Source organism: Sus scrofa, chromosome 9, assembly GCF_054392235.1.
Source record: "Sus scrofa isolate SSC_HxYL_T2T_F1_AM1 chromosome 9, Sscrofa_HxYL_maternal_Yorkshire_Landrace_v2.0, whole genome shotgun sequence".
Lineage (NCBI taxonomy): Eukaryota > Metazoa > Chordata > Mammalia > Artiodactyla > Suidae > Sus > Sus scrofa.
The window spans coordinates 56138186-56153692 of record NC_139391.1 but is presented as its reverse complement, the minus strand read 5'-3'; positions in this window follow the sequence as shown (position 1 = coordinate 56153692).

Sequence of the window (15507 nt, the reverse complement as noted above, 5' to 3'; positions counted from 1 at the left end):
GGAGTTCTGTGTCCGTAGGAGTCCTCCAGAGAAACAGAATCAATAGGTCGTGTATTTAGGTTTACTTTAGGAAATTGGCTTGGCGTTCCCGCTGTGGTGCAGCAGGTTAAGGATGCAGCATCTCTGTGGTGGCACAGGTTCGATCTCAGGCCTGGTGCAGTGGGTTAAGGATCCAGTGATGCTATAGTTACTGTGTAGGTCACAGCTGCAGGTTGGATTCCATCCCTGGCCTGGGAACTTTCATATGTCGTGGGTGAAAAAAAAAAAGGAATTGCCTTATGAGGTTATATGGCTGGCAAGTCCAATATCTGGACTTAACAGGCTGGAACCCCAGGAAGGAGCCAATGTTCCAGTTCAAGTTTGAGGGCAGCATTCCTTCTGGCCCCAGGAGGTCAGTCTTTTGTTCTATTCAGGCCCTCAACTGATTCGATGAAGCCCACTCGCATTATAAAGGGCGATCTGTTTTACTCAAAGTCCACATTAATTTAAAAATTAATTTCTGGGGAGTTAAATTTCTGTGGCTCAGCAGTAATGAACCTGACTAGTATCCATGAGCATGCAGGTTTGAACCCTGGCCTCGCTCAGTGGGTTAAAGATCTGGCATTGCCATGAGCTGCGGTATAATTTGCAGACGAGGCTTGGATTATGGTGTTGCGGCGGCTGTGGTGTAGGCTGGCAACTGCAGCTCCGATTTGATCCTTAGCTTGGGAACTCCCATATGCCATGGGTGCGATCCTAAAAAGACACACACACACACACAAAAATTAATTTCCTTCAAAGCGTCCTCACGGAAATATCCAGTATCTTGTTTGACCCAATATCTTGGCACTGTGGCCCAACCATGTTAACACATAAATTCACCATTACAGTGACTTATGGGGGAGATTCCTGAAGTGAATGGGCTGCATTTGTTAAAGACCCTCCTTGCCCTGGGGAGACTTCGCCTGCTCCCTGTGAAGTCCCCATGTGCTCCGCTAAGCTTTACAACCGCATCTTCTATTATTCTGGCAACAGTCCTGCCCAGTAGGCAGGAATAACTTTGTTTTTCAAATGAGGAAAAAAAATCCGAGTTTAAATGGCTTCTTGGTAGATAACTCTGGGAAACTAGAAGATACTTATTCAAATCCAGTTTCTCTGACTCTAGCTCTTGTTTGACAAGGATACAAGTTTTTTTTTTTTTTTTTTGGCTGTGCCCATGCCATGCAGAAGTTCCTGGACCAGAGATCGAACCTGCGCCACAGCAGCGACCAGAGCCATAGCAGTGACAATGCCAGATCCTTCACATCCTTAACCTATTGAGCTACCAGGGAACTTTTTAAATATACTAATAGTTTCTACCGTTGCTATTTCATTGTTATATTTAACACTGATGCTTACTATGTTCAGACACTCTTGTAAGCACTTTGTATGTATTAACATTCTTTACTCAGTGTCCTAACCTGCCCTTAGAATTCCGAAGGCAGATGTGGCAAACAAGTCATTTGAAGGTGAGAAATGCCTGCAGTTGACATTGCCTGGGCAGGGCCCTCAGGGAGGGATCTGTCCTGCCTGGAGCTAGTTACGGCCTCCCCTCTGCCAATCTTCTCTGCTATTTTCAAGGAGCAACTGATTAATGCCTGTGCAGGGCAGGCATGCCCACCCCGTGGTGTTCTCACCTCGTCAGTTCTTAGCACCTTCTAATGGCTTCTGAGATTAGCTCCTATCGTAGTTTGACACAGTTGATGAGGAAGGAGGGACAGATACAAGAACCAGGGATGCTGTCAACACCCCAGGCTCTCCTGGGTCCTCCATCCTACTCTCTTGTTTTGCACTTCTTCTTAATTGCCGGTGGCTCAGCCCTACCACCCTCCTGAGGGACGTGGCCCTTGTTAGCAGGACATCTGTCTGTCTCTGAGCATTCACTTAAGGGCTGGAGTCCTGACATGCAGAGGGGAGCAGGGAAGGGTTCTCCTTACCCGGTTCCTGTATGGGTTCGTTTTTGCACTAAAAGCCCCTTTATCTTTTATATCAAACGAGAGGTTGGTGTCGAGGGAGTCACAATAGAAGAAAGAAAGTGCTGCCTTGGTCGGCGGGCCAGCCGGTAGATGACCCGCGTGTCTAGAGGACGTGGGTCATCGTTTGATGGGAGGGATGAGGGGCCATAGATCGCTCAGTGGGACGAGGAGCACCGGAGTTGGGTTGCGGAAGGAGACAAAGGGGTGCTGACCTCATCTGGACAATGCAGGATGGACGAGATTTTTTTTTTTTTTTTTTTTTTTTTTTTTTTTGTCTTTTTGCCTTTTCTAGGGCTGCTTCCCGTGGCCTATAGAGGTTCCCAGGCTAGGGGTCGAATCGGAGCTGTAGCCACCAGCCTACGCCAGAGCCACAGCAATGCAGGATCGGACCTGTGTCTGCAACCTATACCACAGCTCACAGCAATGCCGGATCCTTAACCCACTGAGCAAGGGCAGGGACCAAACCTGCAACCTCATGGTTCCTAGTCGGATTCGTTAACCACTGAGCCACGATGGGAACTCCCAGGATGGATGCGATTTTAAAGGGGCGAAGGGAAGGGAGAAGGAGGCGATGGGGAAAGCCTTGGAAGAGTGACCCGTCCCTGTGGTGCATTGTCACCAGTGCAGTGTTGCCTTCTCCTTGCCCATGTTCCCCTGGGGTGGTCTGATGATGATCCCTTCCTGGGCCGGAGGCAGGAAGGCCTTTAGTCAGAGGGCAGACCCTGCTCAGGGCAACATTTGCCAGGTGCAGAAGATGTACACATCTTGGCCCAGGAGGTTCTTAGCAGGTCAGTAATAGGGTGGAAAACGCTGGAATTGGGCGGTCAAGGCAGAGGGTATGGAGGGACTGAGGGGGACATGGGGCAGGCTGGGATGCTCCCATTAGAGGCTGGCTGAAGGGAGGATAAACCTGATGGGAGAGGAAGGTGGAAAAAGAAGCTTCCTTGCTCTGCACATAGCCCGCGATTTCAAGGGAGAGGCGCTAGTATTTACAGAGATGCCACTTTGAATGGGGCTCTTCCCATGAAATCTCATGTAATTCTGTGACACTGCATGAGGTATTTATCGCTGTTCTCCAGCAGGGAGCGAGACGTGGAGGTTTAATCTGCGTCTGTCCCACTGAAAAGGCTTTTCTCTTTCCAAGAAAGGGTGAACACTCAGACGAGGATGCTACCTGCATTAGCGCTTCCTGCTCCTGGGCTGTGTGGTACTTGAAGATAATGGTGAGATGTCAGTGCAACTGCAGGAGAGGCATGTTTGTGCCTGGTTTTCTGTTTATAACTCTCGTCAAAATAATTGTGAGGAAGGCAGTGGTTATTATAATCAACTCAAAAGTCAATAAGGGGAGTTCCCATCATGGCGCAGTGGTTAACGAATCTGACTAGAAACCATGAGGTTGCAGGTTCAATCACTGGCCTTGCTCAGTGGGTTAAGGATCCAGCGTTGCCATGAGCTGTGGTGTAGGTTGCAGACGCGGCTCGGATCCCGAGCTGCTGTGGCTCCGGTGTAGGCCAGTGGCTACAGCGCGGATTAGACCCCTAGCCTGGAAACCTCCATATGCCATGCGAGTGGCCCTAGAAAAGGAAAAAAGACAAAAAAAAAAAAAAAAAAGTCAAATAGGAAGGAGTGAGCTAGAGAATTGTGACTTGATGGCTGCGGACCTCGGAGGGGGGTGTGTCTTGTGTCGTAAATGAGAGCATGAAAGAGTTGCCATCGATTGGGCTTTTTCTCAAACTTGGCTGAAGGATTTTGCTCCAGAGACTTGAAGCACAGCTGTCCTGGAACCGGAAGACTAATGACGGATGGTCACCCTGGCACGGACGCGTGAAACAGGAAGACCCTCTTTAAGTGAATGAAACAAATACAGTGGAACAATTCGGGACAGTTCATTGAACTGCAACTGAGGCTGCCTCTGGAATATCTTCCAGGACAGGCTACTGTAGGCCCAGTGAATATAAATTAAGGGAGATGGGGTGGAGTGAGGGGCATTTACATAGGAATCAAGTTTCATATTGTCTATTGATAAGATTCTCTGCCCTTTGTTAATTTCTTACTTTTTTCCTCCCTGAGGTCTCATGCTGCAAAAGAAGCCTGTCTTTTCATTCAGTACACCTTTCTGCCCACCAGCGATTTCATAGGATTCAACAGTTTTTTCCTCCAGTTGATATGAAAATGCAAATCTGTAAGGAGAATATGGAAATTCACTCTTTTAAGCTAGCGACGTGTCAGACATCACAATAGAAACCAAGGAGGTGACATCGAGTTTAAAGGAATGCTTCAAAAATGAAAATAAGGCTTTTAAATGGGCAGTGGAAATCAAAAGAAGTGGCAAAGCCACCATGTAAAAAAAAGCTAATTAGGAGAGAAATTCAGAGCAATCTAGATCATGCGACAGGCAAGAAAGAAAAATAGGCCAGATTCTGAGGCAAGAGAAGAGGGGATGAGCATGAAACCCAGGGCTCCTCTTGTTTGAAGAGAGCCTTTCTTGTTTGGCCTTCCAGGGAGCCGCTGGGCTTGGAAGGCAAGCAGGTTTCTGTGGCCAGGACTCTGAAGGATGTGCTCTGCTTAGGGGGTGAATGGGTGTTTGGTCCTGCTGTGTTTTCTCCTCATGGCTCTTCCATGGATTCCTTGTCCAGCAGGCTCTCAGAATCCCAGGGGCTCTAGAAGCGGTATTTCTGTGTCTCTCTGGGAAGGTTCCCTGAAGTTAACATCCTGTGGCGTGCTGGAGGCCAGGGGGCATGGAGATCTTCTCTAGTTCCTTTGCAGATTCCTTCTTTCCAGCATGTGCATTAAATGAAGGAGTTCCTCAAGAGGTTAGCAGGTGCTTTATCCTATCCAAAAAGTCCATAAGACATTTGATCGGTAAGACATTTGGTCCAAGCCAAAAGGTCCTTGTTATTTGGTCCCACTCAAAATCATTTGGCATGAACCAAATTTACTGATGAAAGTTTGGATAGTACCAAATGTCAAGGACCTTTTGGCACAGACCAGATGTCTTACAGATGTTTCCAATAGGATAGCCCTGGTACAGGTGCTCCATGATTTGCTCAAGGATGGGTATGTGAGGGAGAAGGCTGATGTCACGGTTCCACAGAAAGACCTTCCAAGGGCCATTGCCAACTTTCAAGGTGTTATACACATGCCAAAGAAGCAGTGCCTTACAGACCAAAACTTCCTTTTTTTAACGTGGAAACATTACAGGTTTTGAAAAGAGACTAAGCTTCCCGTTGGGAGAACTTCCAGCTGCCTCCCTTTGGCCATCTTTAGTGACATGAACCAGAGAGGGCTGTAGGGCAGGGGGGCAGGGTGGGCAGAGTACTTCCAGGTCTGTAGAGGAAAGGCTGTGATTCCTTTTCTTTTAAACTTGGACCATGAAAAAGAAAATCTTGAAAGCTGTGTTCCCAATTGTAACATAAGAAAAAGGGCTGCCTGGGTCCAATCTGTGCCTGTGTTTTAGCCAGGAGGAACCCACTAGAATCCCAATCCTCAGACTCATTCTCTGCAGCCTGTGAGCTCTGTACACGTCACAGATGGCAAATGGCCAATAGAACGTAGGGCTAAGTGCTGCTGGTCGACCAGTTCTCCATAGATTAAACTCACAATGATGCGTGGGATCTGAAAGTGGTTGGTGTGGAGGGTGTGGAGGTTTGGCCTGGAATGCCTTGAAGAGCACATTTTATTAAATCATTATACTGATTTGATGGCAAATCACTGACTTTATAGACAAAAACCTGCATTTGGGGCTTTTTCTTTCAATCATTTTTTTTTTATGAATGTGACCATGTATTTTAACTTATGTTTTTCTCCAGTAACCAACAACGTGAGTATTTCTGTGTCTATAAAACAGATTAAGATGGTCAGTGTCGGGGAGTTCCTGTCGTGGCACAGCGGAAATGAATCCGACTAGGAACCATGAGGACGCAGGTTTGATCCCTGGCCTTGCTCAGTGAGTTAAGGATCCAGCATGGCTGTGAGCTGTGGTGTAGGTTGCAGACGTGGCTCGGATCTGGCGTTGCTGTGGCTGTGGCATAGGCTGGCAGCTATAGCTTCGATTGGACCCCTAGCCTGGGAACCTCCATGTGCTGCGGATGCGGCCCTGAAAGGACAAAAAGACAAATAAATAAAACAGTAAATAAATACACTTGTTTTTTAAAAAAAAGATGGTCAGTGAAATGAATCAGAGCAACCTTCACCCCACTAGGCTACACACTCCCACAGGAGAGGGAGTAGGTCTCACTAATCCTGTTTCCCCCAATCCTGGCAGGATGCTCAAAATTCAGGAGCTGCTCATCAGATGTTTGCTGAGGAAGTGAGTGAATGATTACAAGTTAGGTCTGGCCTAAAGTAAGGAACCACCTCCTGAACCTTCTATCCTGTGAAGGTTACAGATTCATTGTTGTTGTTGTTTTAAATACAATCTTATTTTCGTATGCGGTGGTGGGAGGAATCGTTAGGTTTAACCCGAGGGTTAACATCTTTGGAGGATCCAAGTTAGAGAAAAATTTAGGGAGCAATGAGGCTTCTTGCAGTGGAAGGTGGATGGGGAGAGAGGGCAGGGTCTAGACAACTGGGGACTCATGATTGGAACTGGGGAGATCCTGCAGCGGGAGGGGTCTGGAGCAGAGTGAGAGCTGGATTTCTCTGGGTGTCACATAAAGCAATGCCAGCTTTTCGAGGTGTTATACACATGCCATACATAGGGGCGGTGCCTTGCAGAATGAAACTTCCTTTTTTAACGTGGAAGCTTTAAAGGTTTTGAAAAGCGACTGATTTCTCTTTCAGATGCTGCCTGGATGTGTTGCAGTGAAAAGAACCTGCAGTATCTGTGAGATGAATGGAAATGAGCTCGAGGTCAGGGCCGTACAGGAGGAAGCCTTTCTCCTTATTCTTAAGGAGCCAGAGCCAGTGTGACAACCCATGTAGGAAGCTCATGAGGCTGTGGCCCAGGGGCAGGTGGAATGTGGGGTGCTGTTTGTGGCACTTACGAGGGTCCTTATGCAATCTGATCAGCATCTGATACCAAAGGGACATGCAGTCTTATTTGGAATGAATTTGCTCACAGTGACTCCTGAGTTTCCAACTTGTTAATGTCAACGAAAAAGCATCCCTGGCTTTTAGACCTTAAGGGCCAAAGCTGAGTACCACCAGGCTGAGCAGCTTAGAATATGTCCCATTGTGGCCAATAACCTGTGACCCTGGGGAGCAAGGCCAGGCACCTGAGCCCACACAATCCCTACGGAGAAGCACACTGGGCTGCCCCTGGGATAAAACCTTCTCCACCACTTTCTGCTGTCATTTCTCAGAGCTGCATCTCCTGCATCTCCGTCAGGCAGGTCTGCCTTCCTCTGTTCCCCCGGCCCCCAGGGCTGCAGCTCTGGCCTCTGCTCCCAGCACCTTGCACTTCAAGACCCTGTGTGTTTCCTTCAAGGGCCTTCCTGCAAAGCCTCATCCTTTCAGTCATGTGTGTGCTTTTGCTCTTTCCCTCCAGCCCCTCACCCCAGATGGTGAGCTCCAGGGGAGCAGAGATATACCGGTCTCATCACTGCTGAGTCCTTGTAGGTGCCTGTTTCTGTTTCTGGCACCCAGAAGGTGCTGGGCGAAGGCCAACTGAAGGAATGTGTGGACACTTGTGGCAATGAAGGTGATGAAGAGTCAGAGACCTTTTGGACGTGGGCAGAGGCGGTGCCATGTGTTTAACCCTGACTGCTGAGATGTGGTTGGAAGGCCCAGCACAACTTCCGCCAAGCCTGGAGGTGGTGTTCAGGATGGAATCAGGTCCAGATTCTCCTGCTGTTGTGGACCCCCTGGGATCCTGGGACACATATCAAGAGGAACAAGTCTCCTTATATATGGGACGCCTGCAGGTGGGCCCGTGTCCCCTTGGCAGAAATCCAGTCTTGGGCTTCCCTGAAGAGGAGGGGGAAGAGGGCGGTACCAATGCTGTTCGCAGATGGGAACCCCAGGCAGGTAAACAGCCACATTTCTGCCCATCAGGTGCATCTGGATTCAGCAAATACCCCTCTCCTCTTCCCCATCTGTCTCCCTGGACCAGACCCAGCCAGACTCTTCCTCTGTGAGCGGACAGATGGTGGGCGAATTCCTGAGTGACCACGGTTGATCATTTCATTGGGTTAGGATAGAAAAACAGTCACTGCTGGGAAGAGTCTAGTCACACAGGGCTGACTGCAGGCTAATCTGTAAGCAGGGTTTTATCAGAGATGACTTGGAATGTGACAGTGACATTCGGTGTGTGCACGCCAAGAGATGCTTAATGCGTATGCACGTATTAACTACTTTCGTACTAAGAAGCCTCACACACACACACCTCCCTCACCCCAGCCCTAGACTCCTCCACTTACACTCTTGCCGCTGGAGAGAAGAATGATGCTCAAAGTGATAGGGTTGGGGCAGGATAGTTACACAGTAGTTGTAGGAGTCCCAGTAAGGGACCAGAGATAGAGAGGGAAACCTAGGGGACTTTGGGAGATCCCCGTAGGTTAATAACTGCTCAAGAAAGCCATTAGAGGAGTTCCCGTTGTGGTGCAGCAGAAATGAATCTGACTGGGAACCATGAGGTTGCGGGTTCGATCCCTGCCCTTGCTCAGTGGGTTGAGGACCCAGCGTTGCTATGAGCTATGGTGTAGGTTGCAGACGAGGCTCCAATCCCTTGTTGGTGTGGCTGTGGTATAGGCCAGCAGCTACAGACCAATTTGACATGGCCCTAAAAACCAAAAAAAAAAAAAATAGCCATGAGAACGAGGCAGGCTTGCTTGACTAGTGGAGACACGAGATGTGCCACAAGTCACTGGGTGGGTAATGGGGTGAGGCCTGCATTCAGGTTCAGACCAAGGACAAGAGTTTAAGGACCACCCTGCTGCTGATTTGAATAAGCACCATGACAGTCCTAGTTTCACCTTATAGGGTCAAATACTCTCTTGCCTGATACCAAGGAGGAGCTACTACTTGAAGAAGAGGTGGTCTTTTCCCACCCCACCCGCCTTGGATGATAAAACTGTAGCCCCCCAATCCTGGGGCAGAGCCTCCTTGACTGCTCGCTTGCATCTCTCACAAGCATCCTATCTTAATAAAGCTATTTCTTGCCTATCGCTTTGTCTCCCGCTGAATTCCTTCTGCGTGGAGGCATGAAGAACCTGAACCTCAGTAAAAACCGTGGGTTCAAGTCCCAATCTGGGTTCTGGCTAGGTTCAAGCTATAAATGCTGTCAGTTTCAAAAGCACATGCTAATGCCCCCAAATTCTCATTAATTCTTCCCCCATGACTTAGCATTTTTGCCTCCATGAAGAAAGTAGAGGCTATTTTAATAACAACTTCAAAATAAAAATAAATATTCCCTTAGAGAAAAAGTCTGCAAAGTTTCTGGTTCTGAAACTCCTCCCTAGATATTTATCTGCTGTAAAGAAGTCAATACACTTTGAACACATAAAGAAGTCGAAAGGGATGCCCAGGGCATGTGTCCCAGGTTGATCCTCTGCCTGTAATAAACAAAGACTTGACCTTCGGGCCAAGGAGGCTTTTCTGAGGATATAACATGCAGGTGTTTGCTTTGCATCAGGAACATGTGCGTAGTTCTCTTCCCCCAAATTGTAATCCAGGCTTGACTGGCAAATATGTCCATTGAAGGACCCCTTTTGTAATCAAGCTAGTGCCCTGTGGGGCTCCTGGGCGTATAAGCCTTTCTGTGTGCCCCATTGCTTATTTTTTAAGGAATAAACTTCAGCCTCCACGACCATCCCTGGGTTCCAAAGGACTGGTTCAAACAGTAGTTAATCAGGGAAAGGAGAGGATGCAGAGACCTGAGAGGAACAATTAAGAAACAACAGTGCCTTTGGAAAGGATAGACAATGGATATAGCACTGGGAACTCTATGTAGTTACTTATGATGGAGCATGATGGAGGATAATGTGAGAAAAAGAATGTGCATATGTTTGTGTGACTGGGTCACCTTGCTTTTCAGTAGAAAATTGACGGAACACTGTAAACCATTTATAACGGAAAAAATAAAATCATTTAAAATTAAAAAAAAAAAAAGAGGAGTTCCCGTCATGGCGCAGTGGTTAATGAATCCGACTAGGAACCATGAGGTTGCGGGTTCAATCCCTGGCCTTGCTCAGTGGGTTGAGGATCCGGCGTTGCTGTGAGCTGGTGTAGGTCGCAGACGCGGCCAGGATCTGGCATTGCTGTGGCTCTGGTGTAGGCGGGTGGCTACAGCTCTGATTCGACCCCTAGCCTGGGAACTTCCATATGCCGCTGGAGCGGCTCGAGAAAACCCAAAAAGACAAAAGAAAAGGGGGGGGACAATAGTGCAGCTTTGGGGGCAGCGGCTTGGTCTCTCCTCGAGGAATATGGATAACTGCAACATCTTTGATTTCTTCTATAGAAGTAAACCTCCCAATGAATGGCAGATGTTAATGAAACATTCTTTATTCTGGAAAGAAGACCACCACACCACTGAACACCAGCTTTGAAAACAATACAAGCTTGCTTCTACCCTGATTCTTATCTGCAGCCCTATTTTTCGCTCCCCAAACTATGAAACCACCTCTTAAGGGGGGCACAATCTTTAAGGCATTAGCTTGCTGTGGCCCTCCTTTGCCTGGCAAAGCAATAAAGCTGTCTTTTTCTCCTTCGCCCCAAACTCTGTTTCCACATTTCTATTTGGCACCATTCTTGCCCCCCTGACTTGGAGTTTCCCTTCTGATACCGAGCAGTACTTGCAGTGCGATCCCCAGCCTAGATGCCTCCCCGAAGGCAAAGAGCCAACCTCCCCCTCCGCCACCCCGCCCTGAACTTCCTGGCCTTCACTTGTGTTTGTTTCCATTCCCCTTAATATTGCCAGGTCTTTTTGCCCAGTGCTAATTTAAGGTCCCTGCATCTGCTTTTGGCCTAGGTGACATGCCCTAATCTGCTTTTGCTTTGCTAGAGACTGAATGTGTGCACACTCTTCCCCCCACCCCTCGGCCCCTGCCCCAATTCTTATGTTGAAATCCTAACCCCTAATGTCAAGGTCCTAGGAAGTGGGGCCTTTGGCATTGACTGGGCTACGAGGGTGGAGCCCTCACGAATGGGATCAGTGCCTTATAAACAAGACCCCAGGGAGCTCCCTAGCTCCTTCTCACTTCCCTCCATACAGCGAGAAGACAGCTATTCTATGAACCAGGAAACAGACAGACATCAAACTTGTGGGAGCCTTGATCTTGGACTTCCCAGGCTACAAAACTGTAAGGAAGAAACGTTGGTTAAGCCACCTGGTTTTTTGTTTGTTTGTTTGTTTGTTTTGTCTTTTTACCATTTCTAGGGCCTCTCCCTTGGCATATGGAGGTTCCCAGGCTAGGGGTCTAATCTGAGCTGTAGCCACCAGCCTACACCAGAGCCACAGCAACGCAGGATCCAAATCGCGTCTGCAATCTACACCACAGCTCACAGCTGTGGCTGGATCCTTAACCCACTGAGCAAGGCCAGGGATCGAACCCACAACCTCATGGTTCCTAGTTGGATTCGTTAACCACTGAGCCAGGATGGGAACTCCATCACCTGGTATTTTTGTCATAGCCTCCAGACAAGCCGAAGACACGCCTGGTCACCACAGACGGACGGGGCACTGAGCCCACACCTCAGTGCTATCCTGCCCCCCTACCACTTAAAATACTGCTTCTCCTAAATCAAAGCCCTAGAGACCTGTTTTATCCCTCCCCACTGGGCCAAGTGAGGGATCATTTGTTGACCTCTTTTGTCAGCCTGAAGTGTTCAATTCGCTCTGGGTTGATGGGAGGGGAAGAGAAGCCAGCTGTAAATCCTCTAAGCGCTTCCCCAGCAGAAACTATTGGCCTTCACTTGAAAATCCCCAAGTCCTTTACCACACATCCCGGCTTCCTCCACCCCTTCCCTATGGTGCAGTAACATCAATCCTTTTGCTAATTAATGCCAGGGCAGGGGCTCTGTCATGTGGATACTTCTGTTACTCCCTGTATAGATTGTATAGATTCTGGATCCTTAATGTAGAAGAATGTGGGAGAATGATCTGGGGGAGGGAATGGAAGATCTAACAGGACCGCATGTGGCTCACATCCTTTGCGTGACAATGTCCTCACCCAGCTCTTGAGCTGAGCCCTGACTCCCAGTCCATCGCTCTGCATCCAGTCTTCTCCTCCCCATCGTCACCCGGACTCTCATCGCCACTCTGGTCTAGATATTGATCCTGTGTTTTTAGACTAATGAAAACCAGAAGGACAAGTTTGCTTAAATTGACCATGAGTTCAAATGGGAAACGAATGGCCGTCTACTTAAAATGAGAAAGGGGCTTTGTAAGATCAAATCCACTTTATTGGATGACTTTTTAGCAGGGCAATGACGTTCTTTTTAATCAGAAGATTGACAAATTCTACACAGGGAGAAAGAGACTTGACACACAGTTTGAGGAGATGTCGTTAGCAAAAACCAAGCCAAGCAGAATAAGTGACTTCTTCCCGAAAGCAATAATTCCCCATCTAATCTCTTCACAGCTCATTAATTCTCTGGGAATCAGAAAAAGGTGTTTCCCAATTATCCTGCCTCGGGAGAACGTTGCTGGTGGGTGGCAGCGGACAGTTCAGAGTACAGTACACCCCAGGGCGGCCTGAAGAGGTCAGGCGTCCTTATTTCTGCGGGGACCCTGACCCCCTCCCACTCCGTAGGCGCTGCCCAGGGGCGGGGTCGTGCAGGATGATGGCCCATCTGTGTTTGTTTGAGAGGCTCTGCTGGGCACAGAGGCCCTGCCTCCTGATTATTTGTGGCCTTGAGCAAACTAATTAACCTCTCTGAACCTCAGTTATCTCATTGGTAACAAGGGGTTACTAAGCCTAACTGCAGTGTTTTGAGAATTAAGGGCAATCTCCCAGGCAAAGACCTAAACCATCGCCAGGCACATAGTAGGTGGGCAGTAAATGCTCTTTGCGCAGAGATGTGTTCAGGGCATATATATATATATTTTTAAATTTTTTAGGGCTGCACCTGTGGTACATGGAAGTTCCTTGGCTAGGGGTGGAATAGGAGCTACAGCTGCCGGCTTACAACACAGCCACAGCGATGCCAGATCCAAGCCAGGTCTTTGACCTATACCAGGGTTCATAGCAACGTCGGATCCTTCCCTAACCCACTGATCGAGGCCAGGGATCAAGCCCCAGTCCGCATGTACACTAGTGGGTTTCTTAACCTGCTGAGCCACAATGGGAACTCCCTCAGGGCGTATTCTTAGACAACAACAGGCAACTTTTTTGTTTGTTTGTTTGGTTTGGTTTAGCTTTTGGTAACTTCAATACCCCAAATTCCAGCTTCTGTGGCTCCCAGCCCACGGCAGGCACAGAGCTGAGGGGTGCTGGAAGGCAGGGGTGGGGCCCAGTTGTTACTGATTGCAAGGAGGAGGGCTCTCTCTAGACAGATAAGGCTCCGTCCCCTCTGGCCAGCTGCTCCAGTCAGGATCTCAGAGCAGCAGCAGGAAATGACTTTGGAAGCAGGAAAGGGGCTCTGACTTCACAGCGAGGCAGCGTCAGGAGTAGAGAGTCACCAGCAAAGCCCATTCCATCCGGCCCGGGAACAGGGCCTTTCAGGCATGGCCCGAAGACCTAGCAGGTGGTAGATTGTTGGGGAGAGGACAACTAGGGAGAACATACATACTTTCTTCTGGGCTCCCAGATACTTCTCCTTTACAGGGGACAGTTCCAGAGAGGAAGGTCATGGAAGCTGAGGCAGGAAATTAGCTACCAACTCTTTTAGGGTCTGATCCGTGAGAACATTCTTTGGGACTTTACAGATGACGAGGCCTGTGGGAAGTCACCTTACAGACTAGCTCACCTCTCTGTGGCCCATCAGAGGTGATGGGTGGGCTCAGAGCCCTGCAGCGCAGGGCTAGGACCCAGGGGTGGCTTGTGGGCAGATATACGGGGTTTAAAGTGACCCACTGAGGCCCTCATCTGACTTTCCATTGAATGAGTCTGTTTATATGAGAACATCCAGAAAATGATTTAAAGATTTCAAACTTTAGTTAGAACAACTGGCCACCAAGAAGGATTGCCTTGGGATACAAAGGGGGGGGTCTTCTTTTGATGGAATTTTCTGGAGAGAAAGCAGCTCACATGCACCCTGGATTAATTACTACCTGCCTGATCCCAGTACCCAGGGGCTCCGCTCATCACAGGGCTTTGGAGCAGGACTGTACTGATCTCCTCCTCTTCTGTGGCTCCCACGGCTTCTGAAGTTGGCTGAGCCAAGCGATGTGGAGCCAGGAAACAGGAGAGTGGTGCACTAGGCCAGCTGGGGATGCCAAGTGGAAATGGGGGTGACACAGGCTCAGGATCCTGCTGCAGGGCCAGCATCTCCTGTGGTTTCCCATCCTTGCAGAGCTGCCTCCCTGAGGGGGCTACACCTGCAGGCACTGAGCGGTTTTGACTAAGGCAGGATTTAGATCTGCCAAAGGTGAGGAGGAAATAGTCCTGCGGTACAAGCCTTGGATCTGGAGAGCCTGGGCTGACACCTGACAATGCCGCTGTAGCTCCTCCACCCCCTGGGCGGCCAGTCTTGGTAATAGGCTCCCTGCCTTAGATCCCTGACTGCAGAGGTTCCCCCTAGGGTGCTCCAAGCTGCCTGATTCCCTTTTCCTGGAGGGCAGGATTCCAGCCCACACTTCGTTCCCCTGGCTTCACCATGGAAGGATGCCTGGGGCCAGGACTCAGCACCACGCCTCTGTTGGAAAAAGGACCCCTCCCACCTGCTCACTCACCTCTTCTCAGCGCCCACCTCTCCAGATCCAGCCCATGCGCCCGAGGACCAGGGTCCCCCTCCTTTAAGTGTGGCCCCCTGTATCCTCTTCTCTCCAATCCCAGGACATGGAAAATCTAGCCCGAGACCAAACCCAGTCCCTTTTGCTCAGCCTTAACTTCCACTCTTACTCCCAGGAAAGATGCTTCGAGCCCGGCGCAGGAAAAGTCTTCCATTTTCAAAGGCCAGCTGAGAGGCGTGCAGTTGTGAGCGAGGCTGCCCCAGTTCTGTGGCCAGAAGATCTGCCATCTCTCCAGGTCTAGAGCAGCTGATCCGAAGCCTGTCAGCCTCAACACGTGCCTGACATGCCCCGTGGCTGTGACAGGTGCACCGTCTCTCCATCCCCTTCCTGGGCCTCCAGACTGGAAAAGAAGACCCTCTGCCACTGTTGCTTTTAAGGCTTCTCTCCACTTAATGGTCACCCCCTCCCAGATTCTCCATGTTTGCAAGATGCGGGTGGCAGCCGCCCCCACCCGCCTCTTGTGGCCACCATCTCTGCTCTCCTGCCCTGCCCCAAGCCCTCATTAGACCCAGGGGGCTTGGCACCAGCTGAGAGTCACTCAGCCTGGGCTCGAAGCTGATGCTGCCCTTGCAGGCACCTCTCACCCTGCGCCATTCACATCCAGACTTGGCCTGGGAACGAAGATTGGAATCAGCGACAAATGGCAATGATGCTTATTTAAAGATTCTAGCTGCTTGCCTT